The sequence below is a fragment of the Arachis hypogaea genome, chromosome 12, assembly GCF_003086295.3.
Source record: "Arachis hypogaea cultivar Tifrunner chromosome 12, arahy.Tifrunner.gnm2.J5K5, whole genome shotgun sequence".
Taxonomy (NCBI): Eukaryota; Viridiplantae; Streptophyta; class Magnoliopsida; order Fabales; family Fabaceae; genus Arachis; species Arachis hypogaea.
In genome coordinates this window covers 81,954,998-81,968,847 of record NC_092047.1, presented here as the reverse complement: position 1 = coordinate 81,968,847, position 13,850 = coordinate 81,954,998, and the positions used below count along the sequence as shown (strand labels likewise).

Genomic DNA, 13,850 nt, shown 5'->3' with positions numbered 1-13,850 from the left:
CTCTAGCCCCAATTCGTCTCAACGTCATCGAAGCCGCCGGCGCATGTCCGTCCAGCCACCGCCGCCGTCCCAACTTCGAGCTTCGAAGGCAACGGCGCAACGTCCGTCCAGCCACCACCGTTTGAGCTTCGAAAATCGAAGCCACCGTCGCCGGTCTCGTCTCTTGCCTCCGTCGCGCAGCCACTTCCCGCCGGTGCCAGCTCTGTTCCACACCACCACGTCGGCCACTGTCTTCCCAGCCATCGTCCCCGGCCACTTCCACACCCTCGCCAGCTCTTCCCTGTTCCAGCCTTCCAGGATCCAGCTTCTAGCCTAGGTATTAATTTTTTTTGTAATTAATAATTGATTTTTGTTACTCTGTTGCTGCTTTTTTTAATTTCTGAATGTGAAATTGTGAAGGAAAATCAAATAATTGATTTTGTGTTGTTGAAATTATTGCTAAAAATGGATTTGATACTCTGTTGCTGCTTTTTTAATTTCTGAATGTGAAATTGTGAATGGAAATCAAATAATTGATTTTGTGTTGTTGAAATTATTGCTAAAAATGGATTTGTTACTCTGTAGCTGTCATTGGAGCCATTCACACAACCACTTTGGCCAAGCTCTCTGCTAAAAGGCAAGAAGTTCTTTCTCCAGCAGGCAACATTGTTGAACAGGTCAATAATACACCCAAGTATTAATCTTGGGAGCTTCTTTTAACTTTTTTTCATCTGGGGTGGTGTTGTGATTGTTTGATTGAATCATTGAATAACTGTTGCATGTCTCTGTCTCCTGATGAGTTTGATTGAGTAGCTCTTTGATTTTGTGACATGATGAACTCTGAAACTGTGAACTCTGAACTGATCCTGCTAAACTGAACTGGATTTTGTGACATGATAAACTGATATAGTTTGTCATTTATTTTCTTTTAAATTAGTTCTTATAGTTTGGCTTTTGACATGATTAAGAAAGATCCATTTTGGTATATTAGGGAACTGGATAATATAAAGATAAAGAGTGCTATAAGATGTTTCAAGATTTTGAGTTAATATACCAATGAATTATCAACTCAATCTGCTAGAGACGCTAGGGCAGCTCTTTGGGCCTAATACAACTATCTTTTTGGCTGGCGAGCTTCGAAATGGTGAAGGATTTGTTTCTTTTAACTTCATTTTTGGACCCTAATCCTCACAAGTATTATAAGTTCTGAGATCTTTTTTTCTTTTCTGGTTTCAGATGCCATTCTTGAGTACTTCCTAGAAGCTGCAGTGAACAATTTCAGAATTGGTCGCATTGATCAAAATCTGTGGCATCCTGATTATCGCAGCAACCGAGTTGTTCTTTATGTTCTTGTGAAGAAATGAAGGTTTCAGAATTAATGAAACTATGTTACTTTATAGTTTATACTCTACTAGAGTGTGACCCTCCTACGCTAGGATTCATTGTAAAAGTTATTCTCCTTCCATGTATTATTTTTTGATATCATGCTCATTTTGAGAAGCCTAACAATTTTGTTTTGACAGATAAAAGTGGACTATGATCTGTGAACCATTTTCAGTGAATTCATTCACAACCACTGTTAAGAAGACACAATTTTTTAATGCTTGATGGAACAACTAAAACTCCAATTCTTGCTTGGTTATCATCAAAGGATAATCTCTGAATCCAAAATATTTAATATAGAACAAAGGCTACTTAAATTCTAACATGTAAATTGTAATACAAAGTAAAGTGTTGATTAAATAATTCCTAAAGCTAGATACATATGTACTTTTTAAATTATCTATCAAAAAAATTTTAAAATTAAAAGTTAGTCACAAAAATGACTAATTTATAGTTCAAATAATTTTCATGTGTATATTTTATTTATTATTTTATTATAAAACGGTTTTTTCGGTTCAACCACGGTTGAACTAGTTGAACCTATGAACCAGTGAACCAGTAGTTAGAACGATTCGATGATCGATTCGGTTTTCAGAACCTTGAAATTTATTGTTTTGAGTTATAATTCACGAAATAAATTTTTTAAATAGGTTCATGGATTTATTAAATTTTTAAACTGACTATGCTAGAATCTAAAACAAAACTATAAAAGGTAAGCGACCTAATTTTGGGTCATTTATTTACAATATAAACTAAATTCGTCTAAGTCAAAACTCCACCCGATTAGGTCTATTTCTATCTTGGATAATAATAATAATAATAATAATAATAATAATAATAATAATAATAATAATAATAAGAAGAAGAAGAAGAAGAAGAAGGTTGCTCTCCGATATAGATTTAAATTCGTACAAATATACACAAATTTCCTCTGGTTAAACTCTATGATGCATGGATATAGGACACGATACGACACAGGATACACAAACATACAAATTTTAAAATTTTATAAGACACGGGAACACGACATATATATAAAATATAAAGCATTTTTTAAATAAATTACAATGAATTTTGAAATTTTATTGATATTAAAATATAAAATAATTTTTTAATTATTTTTAATGTCTTCTTTTAACTATATAAAAGTATTTAAAATATTTTTGTTTTGATAAATAATAATACATATTATTTTTAAATTCATTTCAAAAATACATGTTAAGAATAAGATTGGACACGCTAACACGTGATGGTATTTATTAGGTGTATCCAAGTATGTCTGGAAACATTTTTTTTATTTTTTATCAAAACACAATTGATTACGACAGACATATGTGTCGAACGAGTGTCATGAGTATCGTGTCCAAAATGTATCTGATGCAGACACGATAATTTAACAAAGTGTCTGTACTTCATAGGTTAAACTCCTTAGCAAAAAAAAAAGAGAGAGAGAGAGCGAGAGAGCGAGAGAGAGACAGCGAGAGAGCCAGGGGGATACACTGGGGGGAAAGGTCTTCAAAGAGTAAACATGATAGAGATCCTAGGGTTTGGAACAAAGAAGAGTATCAACGTTTGGAGCTTGATTCTTTTTCCGTATTCGTTGATAATCTGCCGGAGGACATATCAAAAAGAGAACTCTTTAACATGTTCAAATGAACAGGCAGAATCATCGACATATATTTGTCGCGGAAGAATAAAAATGGCCGCGTTTACCTGTTCGCGTTTGTCCGGTACACTACAAAAGGAGGAGCCTTGAAAGTTGTCGTAGATATGAACAGCCTAGTGTTGAAAGGCAAAAGAATTTATGTTGGCAAAGCAAAGTATAGACGGGGACCTTTGAAGCGGAAAACGAAGGAAAAAGAAGTGATGGGGATGAATGGTCAGGATGCCAGTGCAAGAAATCCACAGACAAGGAGCATGGGAGTAGTTGAAGAGAAAGCTGTTAGGCAACCGTCAGATGCTCCAAGAAAGGATCCAACTAATAATGGATGGACAAAAAAGGTAGAAGTTCAGATAGCAAATGAGAACATCGTTTGGCTACAGAGAAGTATTATAGGAGGTACGAAATTGGCAATTGATTTTGATGCACTATAGCAGAAGATTCACAGGAACTGGCCATGTGTGACGCAAGTAAGGGAGCTGGGAGCGTATAAAGCAATATTAACGTTTGACACTGTGATTAGTGCGGAAGAGGCTTACACTTTTAGAATGAACGACTTACTAAAATTGTTTCATACGGTATGGAGATGGGACGAGACTGAGAAGAGTGATGAGCGGATAATTTATACGCTTTTTGGCATTGTTTTTAATATATTTTTAGTATATTTTAGTTAGTTTTTATTATTTTTTTATTAGTTTTTAAATAAAAATCATATTTCTAGACTTTACTATGAGTTTGTGTATTTTTCTATGACTTTAGGTATTTTCTGGCTGAAATTGAGGGACCTGAGCAAAAATCTGATTCAGAGGCTGAAAAAGGATTGCAGATGCTGTTGGATTCTGATCTCCCTGCATTCGAAGTGGATTTTCTGGAGCTACAGAAGCCCAATTGGCACGCTCTCAATTGTGTTGGAAATTAGACATCCTGGGCTTTCTAGCAATATATAATAGTCCATACTTTGCCTGAGATTTGATGTCCCAAACCGGTGTTCCAAGTCAGCATAGAAATTCTGGCATCAAAACGCCCGAACTGGCAGAAAAGCTGGAGTTAAACGCCCAAACTGGCACAAAAGCTAGCGTTTAACTCCAAGAAAAGCCTCTACACGTGAAAGCTTCAATGCTCAGCCCAAGCACACACCAAGTGGGCCCGGAAGTGGATTCTTCATCATTTACTCATTTTTGTAAACCCTAGATTACTAGTTTTCTATAAATAGGACCTTTTGCTAGACTTTTACATAGACTTTGGATCTTTGGACGTTTAGTCCTTAGACCTTTGAGGCTGGCCATTCGGCCATGCTTAGACTATTTTCACTTATGTATTTTCAACGGTGGAGTTTCTACACACCATAGATTAAGGTGTGGAGCTCTGCTGTTCTTCATGAATTAATGCAAAGTACTACTGTTTTTCTATTCAATTCACGCCTACTTCTTCTCTAAGATATACACTCATTCTTCAACTTGATGAATGTGATGATCTATGACACTCATCATCCTTCTCACCTATGAACGCGTGCCTGACAACCACTGCCGTTCTACATGCAAACAAGCTTGAATGTGTATCTCTTGGGTTTCTAATCTAAGATTAAAACCTTCGTGGTATAGGCTAGAATTATTGGTGGCCATTCCTGAGATCCGGAAAGTCTAAACCTTGTCTGTGGTATTCCGAGTAGGATCTGGGAAGGGATGACTGTGACGAGCTTCAAACTCGCGAGTGTTGGGCGTAGTGACAGATGCAAAAGGATCAATGGATCCTATTCCAACATGATCGAGAACCGACAGATGATTAGCCGTGCGGTGACAGCACATTTGGAATATTTTCACTGAGAGGACGGGAAGTAGCCATTGACAACGGTGATGCCCAACATAAAGCTTGCCATGGAAAGGAGTATGAATGATTGGATGAGGGCAATAGGAAAGCAAAAGTTTAGGAGGAACAAAGCATCTCCATACGCTTATCTGAAATTCTCACCAATGAATTACATAAGTATCTCTATCTTATTTTATGTTTTATTCATATTTTAATTATCAATTCTCCATAACCATTTGAATTCGCCTGACTGAGATTTACAAGATGACCATAGCTTGCTTCAAGCCGACAGTCTCCGTGGGATCGACCCTTACTCACGTAAGGTTTATTACTTGGATGACCCAGTACACTTGCTGGTTAGTTGTGCGGAGTTGTGATAAAGAGTTGAGATTACAATTGTGCGTACCAAGTTGTTGGCGCCATTGATGATCACAATTTCGTGCACCTAGTTTTTGGCGCCGTTGCCGGGGATTGTTCGAGTTTGGACAACTGACGGTTCATCTTGTTGCTTAGATTATGTAATTTTATTTTATGTTTAAGCTTTTTACTTCTTATTTTCGAAAAAAAAAATTTCAAAAATACAAAAAAAAATTTCTATTCTGTTCTTCAGAGTTTTTAAGAATGAATTCTAGAGTTTCATGATGATTTGTTGAAGTCTGGCTGGCTGTGAAGCCATGTCTAATCTTTTGAACTGAGGTTTCAACTTATCATCACAAGAGCTTGATGATTTCTATCAATTTTGCTGTTGAAAGTAATGATCTGCTAAAGCTTGGCTGGCCATTGGCCATGTCTAGTGTTTTGGACCGAAGTTTTCACTGAAAGCTTGGCTGGCTAGTAAGCCATGTCTAATTCCTGGACCGGAGTTTTAGACTAACATTGCAATGATTTCTGGAATTCTCATTAAAAAAAATTTTGAATCCCTTTATTTTCCTTTCCATATAATTTTCAAAAAATCACAAAATTTTTTTATAAAATCATAAAGATCAAAAATATTTTATGTATCTTAGTGTCAATTTTTAAGTTTGGTGTCAATTGCATGTCTTTCTTCTTCTTGCATTTTTTCGAATATATGTAATATGTTCTTCATTGATCTTCAAGCTGTTCTTGATGATTCCATAGCTCTGATCTTTAATTTCTCTTATTTTGTGTCTTTTGTTGTTTCTCATCTGCATTTTCAATTTGTTATGGTCCTTAGTATACAAACTTCTAAGTTTGGTGTCTTGCATGCATTGTTTATTTGATCTTAGTTGCATCCTTTTTATTATTGTGTCTCATCATTAAAAATTTAAAAAAAAATTTAAAATTGTGTCTTTTCAAGTCAATAACACAGAGAATTGAAGATTCAGAACATTCAGCAGAGGAATCACACAGAAAAAGTTGGGCGTTCAAAACGCCCAGTGAAGAAGGAAAACTGGTGTTTAAACGCCAGCCAGGGTACCTGGCTGGGCGTTAAATGCCCAAAAAGGTAGCATTTTGGGCGTTAAACGCCAGAATGGATGCCATTCTGGGCGTTTAACGCCAGGAGGACACTAGAGGGAAGATTTTGTTTTTAATTCAAATCTTTTTCAAATTTTCATAATTTTTCAAAATCAAATTTTTTTTCAAATTATATCTTTTCAATCATATCTTTTCAAAATCAATTTCTTTTCAATTTTTATTTATTTATTACTATTTTCGAAAATCCTTGCTACAATTAGTAATTTAATTTAAAATTTTCAAGTTGTTACTTGCCTATTAAGAAAGGATCAAAAGTTTTAATTCTAGAATCATATCTTTTAATTTCTTGTTGGTCAAGTAATCAACTTTAATTTTAAAAACTTTCTTCTTTTAAATTTGATTCTCAATCATATCTTCTCAATCGTGTCTTTTCAATCACATCTTTTTCAAAATTAAGTTTCAATCATATCTTTTTTATTTCTAATTTCAAAATCTTTTTCAAAAAAAAAACACTTAATTTCTTTCCCAATCTTAGTTTTCGAAAATTATTTACCAAATTTTCAAAATTTCTCTTAATTATTTCAAAATATTTTTATTTTATTTTTGAAAATTCTTCCCCTCTTCTCACATCCTTCTATTTATGGACTAACACTCCTCCTCAATGTACAATTCAAACTCTATCCCTCTTGATAAGTTCGAATTCTCTCTTCTCTACCTTCTCCTTCTATTCTTCTTTACCTCTGACATCTCAAGGAATCTCTATACTGTAACATAGTGGATTCCATACTTTCTTCTCCTCTTCTTTTCATATAAGCAGGAGCAAGGACAAGGACATTCTTGTTGAGGCTGATCCTGAACCTGAAAGGACCTTGAAGAGAAAGCTCAGAGAAGCTAAAGTATAACTCTCTATAGAGGACCTAACAGAACTTTTTAAACAAGAAGAAGACATGGCAGCCAAAAACAACAACAATGCCAACAATGCAAGGAAGGTGCTTGGTGACTTTACTGCACCTACTCCTGACTTCTATGGGAGAAGCATCTCAATCCCTGCTATTGGAGGAAACAACTTTGAGCTTAAGCCTCAATTAGTTTCTCTGATGCAACAGTTGCAAGTTTCATGGACTTCCATTGGAAGATCCTCATCAGTTCTTAGCTGAATTCTTGCAAATCTGTGACACTGTCAAGACCAATGGGGTTGATCCCGAAGTCTACAAGCTTATGCTTTTTCCCTTTGCTGTAAGGGACAGAGCTAGAACATGGTTGGATTCACAACCTAAAAAAAGCCTGAACTCTTGGGAAAAGCTAGTCAATGCCTTCTTGGCAAAGTTCTTTCCACCTCAAAAATTGAGCAAGCTTAGAGTGGAAGTCCAAACCTTCAGACAGAAGGAAGGTGAATCCCTCTATGAAGCTTGGAAAAGATACAAACAATTGATCAGAAGGTGTCCTTCTGACATGCTTTCAGAATGGAGCATCATAGGTATCTTCTATGATGGTCTATCTGAACTGTCCAAGATGTCATTGGACAGCTCTGCTGGAGGATCTCTTCATCTGAAGAAGATGCCTGTAGAAGCTCAAGAACTCATTGAAATATTTGCAAATAACCAATTCATGTACACTTATGAAAGGAATCCTGTGAATAATGGGATAAATCAGAAGAAAGGAGTTCTTGAAATTGATACTCTGAATGCCATATTGGCTCAGAACAAAATATTGACTCAGCAACTCAATATGATTTCTCAGAGTCTGTCTGGAATGCAAGTAGCAACAGGCATTACCAAAGAAGCTTCATCTGAAGAAGAAGCTTATGATCCTGAGAATCCAGCAATGGAAGAGGTAAATTACATGGGAGAACCCTATGGAAACACTTATAATTCTTCATGGAGAAATCATCCAAACCTCTCATGGAAGGATCAACAGAGGCCCCAACAAGGCTTCAACAACAGTAATGGTGGAAGAAATAGGTTTAGCAATAGCAAGCCTTTTCCATCATCTTCTCAGCAACAAACAGAGAATTCTAAGCAAAGCCACTCTGACTTAGCAACCATAGTCTCTGATCTAATTAAAACCACTCAAAGTTTCATGACTAAAACAAGGTCCTCCATTAGAAATTTGGAGGCACAAGTGGGTCAGCTGAGCAAGAAAGTTACTAAACTCCCTCCTAGTACTCTTCCAAGCAATACAGAAGAGAATCCAAAAGGAGAGTGCAAGGCCATCAACATACCCCACACGGCCGAACCTGGAGAGGAGGAAGAGACAATGATCTCCACTGAGGAAGACCTCAATGGACATCCACCGGTCTCCAAGGAGTTCCCTAATGAGGAACCATGGGAATCTGAGGCTCACACTGAGACCATAGAGATTCCATTGAATTTACTTTTGCCATTCATGAGCTCTGATGAGTATTCTTCCTCTGAAGAGGATGAAGATGTCACTGAAGAACAAGTTGCTAAGTACCTTGGAGCAATCATGAAGCTAAATGCCAAGTTATTTGGTAATGAGACTTGGGAGGATGAACCCCCCTTGCTCACCAAAGAACTGGATGACTTGACTAGGCAGAAATTACCTCTAAAGAGACATGATCCTGGAAAGTTCTCAATACCTTGTACCATAGGCACCATGACCCTTGAGAAGGCTCTGTGTGACCTAGGGTCAAGCATAAACCTCATGCCTCTCTCTGTAATGGAGAAGCTAGGAATCTTTGAAATACAAGCTGCAAGAATCTCACTAGAGATGGTAGACAATTCAAGAAAACAGGCTTATGGACTTGTAGAGGATGATGTTTTGGTAAAGGTTGAAGGCCACTACATCCCTGCTGATTTCATAATCTTAGACACTGGGAAGTGTATGGATGAATTTATCATCTTTGGCAGACCCTTCCTAGCCACAGCAAGAGCTGTGATTGATGTTGACAGAGGAGAATTGGTCCTTCAAGTGAATGAGGACTCCCTTGTGTTTAAAGCTCAAGGATCTCCCTCTGTAACCATGGAGAGGAAGCATGAAAAGCTTCTATCAATACAGAGTCAAGCAAAATCCCCACATTCAAACTCTAAGTTTGGTGTTGGGAGGCCACAACCAAATTCCAAGTTTGGTGTTGAGAGGCCATCATCATGCTTTGAGTATCTGTGAGGCTCCATGAGAGCCCACGGTCAAGCTACTGACATTAAAGAAGTGCTTGTTGGGAGGCAACCCAATTTTATTATATATATTTATTTTCCATTATTATTTTATATTTTCTGTAGGTTGATGATCATGTGAAGTCACAAAAATAATTGAAAAAGCAAAAACAAACTGAAAAACAGAATGAAAAATAGCACACCTTGGAGGAGAAGCCTACTGGCGTTTAAACGCCAGTGAGGGCAGCAGAATGGGAGTTAAACGCCCAGTCTGGCACCATTCTGGGCGTTTAACGCCAGAAAAGGGCAAGAAGCTGGCGTTAAACGCCAGAAATGGGCAGCAACCTGGCGTTTAACGCTAGGATTGGCAGCAGAGGGTGTTTTGCACGCCTAATTGGTGCAGGAATGAGAAATCCTTGACACCTCAGGATCTGTGGACCCCACATAATCCTCACCAACCTCAACTCACTCTCTTTCTTCTTCACACCTTTTCATAATACTCTTCTCCAAATACCCTTCACCAATCAACTCAATACCTCTTTCCCAAAAACCCCTCACCTATCAAATCCTACCCTCTTCTCCATAACCCTTCACCAATCCACATCCATCCATCATAAACCCCACCTACCTCACCATTCAAATTCAAACCACTTTCCCTCCGAAACCCACCCATACATGGCCGAACCTTACCCTCTCCCCACTCCTATATAAACTACTCTCCACCCCTTCATTTTCACTCATCTTCAACACTACTTCTCCCCCTTGGCCGAAACAATAACCCCTTCCATCTCCTCTATTTCTTCTTCCTCTACTCTCTTCTTTCTTCTTTTGCTCGAGGACGAGCAAACCTTCTAAGTTTGGTGTGGTAAAAGCGTTGCTTTTTGTTTTTCCATAACCATTTATGGCACCTAAGGCCGAAGAAACCTCTAGAAAGAGGAAAGGGAAGGTAAAAGCTTCCACCTCCGAGTCATGGGAGATGGAGAGATTCATCTCAAAGGTGCATCAAGACCACTTCTATGAAGTCGTGGCCAAGAAGAAAGTGATCCCCGAGGTCCCTTTCAAGCTTAAAAAGGGTGAATATCCGGAGATCCGACATGAGATTCGAAGAAGAGGTTGGGAAGTTCTCACCAACCCCATTCAACAAGTCAAAATCTTAATGGTTCAAGAGTTCTATGCCAATGCATGGATCACCAAGAACCATGATCAAAGTGTGAACCTGGATCCAAAGAATTGGCTTACAATAGTTCGGGGGAAATACCTAGATTTCAGTCCGAAAAATGTAAGGTTGGCATTCAACTTGCCAATGATGCAAGGAGATGCACACCCCTACACTAGAAGGGTCAACTTTGATCAAAGGTTGGACCAAGTCCTCATAGACATTTGTGAAGAGGGCGCTCAATGGAAGAGAGATTCAAGAGGGAAGTCGGTTCAACTAAGAAGGCATGACCTCGAGCCCGTGACTAGGGGATGGTTGGAGTTCATCCAACGCTCAATCATTCCCACGAGCAACTGGTCTGAAGTTACTATAGACCGGGCTATCATGTTCCATAGCATCATGATTGGAGAGGAAGTAGAAGTTCATGAGGTTATATCCCTAGAACTCTACAAGGTGGCAGACAAGTCCTCTACTTTGTCAAGATTAGCCTTCCCTCATCTCATTTGTCACCTTTGCAATTCAGCTGGAATTGACATAGAGGAAGACATCCTCATTGATGAGGACAAGCCCATCACTAAGAAAAGGATGGAGCAAACAAGAGATCCCACTCATGGACAAGAGCATGAGGAAATTCCTCATCATAAAATCCCTGAGATGCCTCAAGGGATACATTTTCCTCCACAAAATTATTGGGAGCAAATCAACACCTCCCTAGGAGAATTAATTTCCAATATGGGACAACTAAGGGTGGAGCACCAAGAGCATTCCATCCTCCTCCATGAAATTAGAAGACCAAAGAGTTATGAGAGAGGAGCAACAAAGGCAAGGAAGAGACATTGAGGAGCTCAAGCACTCCATTAGATCTTCAAGAGGAAGAACAAGCCGCCATCACTAAGGTGGACCCTTTCTTTAATTTCCTTGTTCTTTATTTTCTGTTTTTTGAATTTTTATGCTTTATGTTTATCTATGTTTGTGTCTTTATTACATGATCACTAGTGTCTAAGTGTCTATGCCTTAAAGCCATGAATATGAATCCATCACCTTTCTTAAATAAAAAATGTTTTTAATTGAAAAAGAAAAAGAAGTACATGAATTTTGAATTTTAAAACAGATTAATTATTTTGATGTGGTGGCAATACTTTATGTTTTTCTGAATGAATGTTTGAACAGTGCATATTCTTGAAATTGTTGTTTATGAATGTTAAAATTGTTGGCTCTTGAAAGAATGATGAAAAAAAGGAGAAATGTTATTGACAATCTGAAAAATCATAAAAATGATTCTTGAAGCAAGAAAAAGCAGTAAAAAGCTTGCAGAAAAAAATGGCAAAAAAAAGAGAAGAAAAAAAAAGAAGAAAAAGAAAAAGCAAGTAGAAAAAGCCAATAGCCCTTTAAACCAAAAGGCAAGGGTAAAATAAAAAGGATCCAAGGCTTTGAGTATCAGTAGATAGGAGGGCCTATAGGAATAAAATCCTGACCTAAGCGGCTAAACCAAGCTGTCCCTAACCATGTGCTTGTGGCGTGAAGGTGTCAAGTGAAAACTTGAGATTGAGCGGTTAAAGTCGTGGTCCAAAGCAAAAAGAGTGTGCTTAAGAGCTCTGGACACCTCTAATTGGGGACTCTAGCAAAGCTGAGTCACAATCTGAAAAGGTTCACCCAGTTATGTGTCTGTGGTATTTATGTATCCGGTGGTAATACTGGAAAACAAAATGGTTAGGGTCACGACCAAGACTCATAAAGTAACTGTGTTCAAGAATCAACATACTGAACTAGGAGAATCAATAACACTATCTGAATTCTGAGTTCCTATAGATGCCAATCACTCTGAACCTCAAGGGATAAAGTGAGATGCCAAAACTGTTCGGAAGCAAAAAAGCTAAAGGCCCCGCTCATCTAATTAAGATTGATCTTCATAGATGTTTTTGGGATTCATTGTATATTCTATTCTTTGTTATCCTATTTGATTTTCAGTTGCTTGGGGACAAGCAATAATTTAAGTTTGGTGTTGTGATGAGCGGATAATTTATACGCTTTTTGGCATTGTTTTTAGTATGTTTTTAGTATATTTTAGTTAGTTTTTATTATGTTTTTATTAGTTTTTAAATAAAAATCATATTTCTGGACTTTACTATGAGTTTTTGTGTTTTTCTGTGATTTCATGTATTTTCTGGCTGAAATTGAGGGACCTGAGCAAAAATCTGATTCAGAGGCTGAAAAAGGACTGCAGATGCTGTTGGATTCTGACCTCCCTACATTCAAAGTGAATTTTCTGGAGCTACAGAAGCCCAATTGGCGCGCTCTCAATTGCGTTGGAAAGTAGACATCCTGGGCTTTCCACCAATATATAATAGTTTATACTTTGCCCGAGATTTGATGGCCCAAACTGGCGTTCTAAGTCAGCATAGAAATTCTGGCGTCAAAACGCCAGAACTGGCAGAAAAGCTGGAGTTAAACGCCCAAATTGGCACAAAAGCTGGCGTTTAACTCCAAGAAAATCCTCTACACGTGAAAGCTTCAATGCTCAGTCCAAGCACACACCAAGTGGGCCCGGAAGTGGATTCTGCATCATTTACTCATTTCTGTAAACCCTAGATTACTAGTTTTCTATAAATAGGACCTTTTGCTAGACTTTTACATAGACTTTGGATCTTTGGACGTTTAGTCCTTAGACCTTTGAGGCTGGCCATTCGGCCATGCTTAGACTATTTTCACTTATGTATTTTCAACGGTGGAGTTTCTACACACCATAGATTAAGTTGTGGAGCTCTGCTGTTCTTCATGAATTAATGCAAAGTACTACTATTTTTCTATTCAATTCACGCCTACTTCTTCTCTAAGATATACACTCGTTCTTCAACTTGATGAATGTGATGATCCGTGACACTCATCATCATTCTCACCTATGAACGCGTGCCTGACAACCACTGCCGTTCTACATACAAACAAGCTTGATTGTGTATCTCTTGGGTTTCTAATCTAAGATTAAAACCTTCGTGGTATAGGCTAGAATTATTGGCGGCCATTCCTGAGATCCGGAAAGTCTAAACCTTGTCTGTGGTATTCCGAGTAGGATCTGGGAAGGGATGACTGTGACGAGCTTCAAACTCGCGAGTGTTGGGCGTAGTGACAGACGCAAAAGGATCAATGGATCCTATTCCAACATGATCGAGAACCGACAGATGATTAGCCGTGCGGTGACAGCGCATTTGGAACATTTTCACTGAGAGGACGGGAAGTAGCCATTGACAACGGTGATGCCCAACATAAAGCTTGCCATGGAAAGGAGTATGAATGATTGGATGAAGGCAATAGGAAAGCA

General features: G+C 38.0%; 1 long non-coding RNA gene across 1 annotated transcript; it reads left to right on the top strand.

Annotated features, from left to right (window-relative positions):
• Nucleotides 1-22: 22 nt before the first annotated feature.
• Nucleotides 23-1,635, top strand: LOC112729291 (uncharacterized). Its single transcript, XR_003166463.2, has 4 exons — nt 23-316; nt 565-656; nt 971-1,123; nt 1,216-1,635. It is a non-coding gene; the product is annotated as an uncharacterized lncRNA (long non-coding RNA).
• The last annotated feature ends 12,215 nt before the right edge of the window (nt 1,636-13,850 follow it).